Here is a 6,000-nt window from a genome sequence, read left to right on the forward strand (position 1 = left end):
TCATCAACAACAACGACGCAGTCCAGGGTGAGACTTTTCACCCCGGACAGATCTTTGTATTCGGCGGCTTTGCACTGCGGGCCAACTCGCTTGGCCATCTGGAGCAGATCGAAAGCTACGCCCCTGGCCGTCAGGTCATATTTGGAAGTCTGAACTTTATGGCTGACATCCGCGGAGACTTGATCTTTGATGGATCCGAGCCACAGCCGAGCGCGCCGCACTGTCACGATGGCCATGATTTAGCTCTGATGCCGGACAGTGCCCTAGAGGCCGCACACCAGTCCGCTCCGACCCTTAACCCGGAGCCGACTGCACCAATCGAGGATGGGTGGCTAGACACCACCTCAGGGGCTGCAACCTCTACGGCGATGGAGCCGAATACTGACCTTGTCCCTTGTGAAGCTCGTGACTCCGAGGTGCCGGACTCCGAACCTCCCGCGCCCCTTCCAATCAAATCCGATTTGGTGCCGATCATGGAGTTCACCGCTGCGGACATCTTTCAACACTCACCTTTCGGCGACATTCTGAATTCGCTAAAATATCTCTCGTTATCAGGAGAGCCCTGGCCGGACTGCGGTCAGGACGGTTGGGATGCGTACGACGAAGAAATTCAAAGCCCACCCACCACCCACTTTGTAGCCACTGTCGACGATCTAACCGACATGCTAGACTTCGACTCCGAAGACATCGACGGTATGGACGACGATGCCGCAGACGACCAAGAACCAGTGCCCACTGGGCACTGGAAAGCCACCTCATCATACGACATATACATGGTGGATACACCCAAAGGAAGCGATAACGAGGAACAACGGGACGCACCGAAGGATAATTCCCCCGAAAAAAAACCAAAATGGCGACGCAAGCGCCGCCCGAAGTCCCACCTCGATAACAACAGCACCCATACCGACCCAGCCGTAGAGCAGGGCAAACCAGCGGACGACGAACACGCCACCAAGCAACCATCCGAACAGGATGAATTGGACGAGCAACCCATCCCCGACGAAAACAATAGTCCAGACAATCTCACGACGGACACATCACCGGAGCATAAGAACCTTCACAAAAGGCTCGTCGCCACGGCAAGAAGTTTGAAGAAGCAGAAGCGGAAGCTCAAAACAGCGGAAGACGTACTCAGAATGAGATGGACCAAAGTACTCAAGACCGCAGATAAATACGGCGATAGTCACCAGGCAAAGAGCTACCTGAAGCGCAAGCTGTTGCCCGAATTTGACGAGGAGGCCGTAGAGCCCCCACAGTCAAAAAACAAAGAGGCTGCCTGGCTGGATAGACGACCAGGTGACAGGCTAAGAGTGCCAAGCGGCACCGCACACAAGCCGGCACACGATCCACGTAGGGATCCTCGCAAAAAGGATGACTCGGTCAGGTCCATCTATGGGCCAAAAAAGAAGGCTCCAGGAAGCAATACAACACGCTGAGTGTTCTAAGATAACGACACACCTAAATACAGGGGCGCCGCACACCCACTATGTTTCACCGATGAGGTACTGGATCATGAATTTCCAGCGGGATTCAAGCCCGTAAACATAGAGGCATACGATGGAACAACAGACCCCGGAGTCTGGATTGAGGATTACATCCTGCACATACATATGGCTAGAGGAGATGATCTCCACGCCATAAAATACCTACCCCTCAAGCTCAAAGGGCCAACTCGGCATTGGCTCAAAAGCCTCCCAGAAAATACCATTGGAAGCTGGGAAGAGCTCGAGGATGCGTTTCGAGCAAATTTTCAGGGGACTTATGTCCGCCCGCCGGATGCAGACGATTTAAGTCACATAACTCAACAGCCCGGAGAGTCAGCACGCAAATTCTGGAACAGGTTCCTCACCAAAAAGAACCAAATAGTCGACTGTCCGGATGCCGAAGCCTTAGCAGCCTTTAAACATAACGTCCGAGACGAATGGCTCGCCAGACACCTCGGCCAGGAAAAACCAAGAACAATGGCCGCGCTAACAAGCCTCATGACCCGCTTTTGCGCGGGGGAAGATAGCTGGCTGGCAAGATGCAGCACCAGCGACCCGAGTACATCCGAGGTTAGGGATGGAAATGGGAAAGCATGACGCAGAAAAGATCAGCGTCGGAATAAGGAAAATGGCCCAAATAGCACGGCGGTCAACGTCGGGTTCAAAAGCTCTCGGCCGAATAACAAAACACGGCCCCTTAAGGACAATAGTGATGAGATATCCAATCTAAACAAAATCTTGGATAGGATATGTCAAATCCACAGTACCCCCGGGAAGCCTGCAAACCATACCCGCAGAGATTGTTGGATCTTCAAGCAGTCCGGCCGACTTAACGCCGAACACAAGGGGCTCGACACACCAAGCAAAGACGATGACGACCCCCACAAGTAGCGCGCCAGAAAATAGAAGACTTTCCCACTAGAAGTCAAAACAGTAAACTCACTTCATGTGATAACAAGGAAAAATAGTGCGGCACCCACTAAAGCACGTGCCGCATGGTCCACCCCAGCGGAGTCCCGAAATTGGATGTCAAAACCAATTACTTTTGACCATCAGGATTACTCCAGAAGTATTCGAAACACAGGAGGGACCGCTTTGATATTGGATCCCATAATCGACGGACTACAATTCACACAAGTCCTAATGGATGGCGGCAGTGATATAAACTGCTATACCAGGACACCATCCGCAGAATGGGGATAGACCCTACCAAAATTCGCCATAGCAGCACTTCCTTCAAAGGAGTGACGCCAGGCCTTTATGCCAATTGTACAGGCTTTGTAGTACTAGAGGTTGTGTTCGGTTCATCCGACAACTCCCGTCGCGAAAAGCTAACCTTCCAAATCGCCCCATTCAAAAGTAGCCATCAAGCACTACTGGGACGCGAAGCTTTCGCCCGCTTTAACGCAATACCGCATTACGCGTCTCTTACACTTAAAATGCCCGGTCCACGCGGCATAATCTCATTAAAGGGTAACTTCGAGTGTTCCTCGACCATGAAAAACGTGAGACTGCTTCGACAGCCACAGACTAATCCGGCTTTGCTGATCAAAGCCCCTAAAAATAGGTCATTTAGACCTCGTACACGGTTAGGCGAGTCCGATATAAATAAACAAGGGGCTCCCTAGCCACATACCTCTTTACAAGGGGCTGCACGCATGAACAACGAGAGCCAATAAAGCTCAACTTTATTCATCTTCCAAATCATACTCTGTTTTAAATACATTTTTTGCATGATATTTTTCCAAACTAAGCTCGTCTCTTTTACAGATGAACCACATGCTACACCCGTCCAGGATACAGCACAACGGAGACACAGGCGCAGACGTGCAGCAGGGACCCGTTGCAAGGATTCTTTTCAGATTAAGACCCTGCGTAAACCTTTCTTACTGTCTCTTGTTGACACACATCCCCCGGTTTCCTACTACAACTGAAGAGGAGGCTGGCGTTTTGGCATCGGCGGTGTCACAAGTTCTCGCCCGTACCTGGACACTAGGGGCTTAGGGCATTGTTCTGCCCGTTATCATAAAGACCGAATACCTCAGGGAGTGTTCGGCGTCTCGAGTTAGGCCTTATATGCATCAGCTCCGAATCATGTCTTTGGTCAAATGTTGGGTTTGCCCGGTTCCTGTGTTTTGCTGCCTTACGTGCCGTATCATCGGCTAACGCGGCACAAGGAGAACTACTCCGATTGTGCCCCGTTTAGGTCGGGCGAGCACCTCAGTAGAGAAAGCCAAAAACTGACTGTCATGATATATCGAGAGACTGGTCAACCACTCGATTGACTTCTGGAATGTTTAGAATTTCTTCGCTTTGACGAAGGACCGCTTCCCGGTCAGGCACACACGCGCCCCGAATTCGGAGAGCGCGGTGCCCCTAGGGGCTATATCGTAGCCCCACCTTCAAACTCCTATGGCTAAGTGAAAGTGATAAAACATTATAGTCTGGTTGCCTTGTTTGCTACGCTACCACCTCCTTCACAGGACCAAGACGTTGGATTAAGTGTGAAAATGCGCTTCTTTGCAAACACCCCCGCACCATGTGCGTGGGGGCTGAAGCCGAAGACTGCCATCTTTCAGGTTATATACACGTATACATTAACGGCCTCACAGGAGATATTTCAATACTTGAACGCACAAGTATAAAAAGCCCTTATATTATAAATATGGTTTTACAAATCATACATGTCATTTGAACATAACGTTTTTTGAGCACTGCGACTCTATTAAACGAGCGCCCTGCAGGACTTCCTCAAAATAGTGCTCGGTGGGTAATCGGCTTCTGTCCGAATCCCGGGATGCAACATCGGTGGCGTCCATCTCTGCCCAGCATGTTTTGACACGGGCGAGAGCCATCCGTGCACCCTCTATGCATGCCGACCGCTTCATCGCCTTGATATGCGGCACCGCATCAAGGAATTGCTGCACTAAGCCAAAATAAATCTTCGGCTTGGGCCTTTCCGGCCACAGATGAGCCACGACATCCTTCATGGCAAGTCCGGACAGCCTATTCAGCTTAGCCCACTCAGCCAACCGATCGGTTAACGGAAGTGGACGCCCCGGACTATGGAATTGAGACCAAAAAAGCTCTTCCATTTCGTGATCCTTTTGGCTTCGGAAGTGCACGACTGCATCCGCCGCACTCGCCGCCAAATTCAAATAAGGATCCTCCGCACCCCACAACTGGCCTAACTGAGCATACTTATGATCCGTGAACTTCCTACGCAGTAGGAAGGGCTTTCCAGCCGCAACGTCTCCGGCCTGACGCAGTTCCTCCTTTATAGCCCGCATTGCAGAACGGGCATCCTTTGCTTCGGCGGTGGCCTTCTTCAGGTCCTCTTGCTCCGCCTGGCGTTCTCTTTCAAGAACATCATATCGGTCGGTAGCATCTTTTAGCTTCACGGCCATTCCGGCCATCTCCTGCCTGCTTCGGCAGTGAGCAGCCTTTTCGGCTTTTAGCTCTTCGGCTGCCTTCGAGGCAGCCGCATCACTCCTTCTGGCTTGCTCCTTGGCTCGAGCAAGCTCTGCCCGAAGGCCCTCCATAGCAGCGGCGCCATCTGCACCAAACACACATGTTGTAAGGCATGGGCATAAGCTCCCTTATCAGGTGGCCGCGGAGAAACCACCCACCTTGTGACTCATCAAGTCGCTTATTGACCAGTGCGATGTCCACATCCGCAACGTCCAGTTGCCGCTTCAGTTCGGCAACTCTATCAGTCCGGCTAGCCACCGAACGCTCCGCCCCCTGAATAGGAACGGTGACATCTTAACACTGAGATTATGATCCTCGCACGCCGTCACTTCTGACAACGCACTGAGTCTCAGGGGCTACTATCTATACAGGGCGCACTCTATGTGCAAAACTGTCAAAAGGTATGTCATTTTTACGTACCTCTAACCCCGTCAGTAAACTTCTGACGGCCTCATGCAACCCGCTCTCAGCGGATGAAATCCTTTCAATCACCGTACTCATTAATGTACGGTGGTCTTGTGAGATAGACGCCCTCTCAAGCAGATTCTTCAGCTCCTCTGGCAGTACACCAGTCGGTGCCGAACTCTCCGGCCCCGCCGGACTCGGGGAGACCCTCCGTGATGACACCTCAGGGTCGCCTGCCCCGCCTGATGGCGCGGCAAATGGAGGCGTCTCGCTCTCCATCATCTCCGGACGAAGATCCCCCGAAGATGAGCTCTGCTGAGAAGGGCTGAGATCCGAACTGCAAGGTAAAAACTTCGGTTATCCTCAGAAATAAAAAACAGGGATGTCCCTTATTACAAAACTCCCCTCTTTCTACTTACGGCTCGCTGGAGGGTTGATTCCCTTGGGGAGACAGTGCGGTCGGGGCTTCTCCCGGCACAAGACCTTCCGGTGCGGATCTCTTCCCCCGCTTTGAGGCCTTAGCCTCCGGGTCCTCGAAAGCGGTCCTCTTCTCCCCCTGGAAGGAGGGATTCTCGATCCCTAGTTTTCCTATTCTCCCCTTCGCCTTCTTCCGAAGGCGCAACCTCCAACATCTTGA

Source organism: Triticum dicoccoides, chromosome 6B (assembly GCF_002162155.2).
Source record: "Triticum dicoccoides isolate Atlit2015 ecotype Zavitan chromosome 6B, WEW_v2.0, whole genome shotgun sequence".
Lineage (NCBI taxonomy): Eukaryota > Viridiplantae > Streptophyta > Magnoliopsida > Poales > Poaceae > Triticum > Triticum dicoccoides.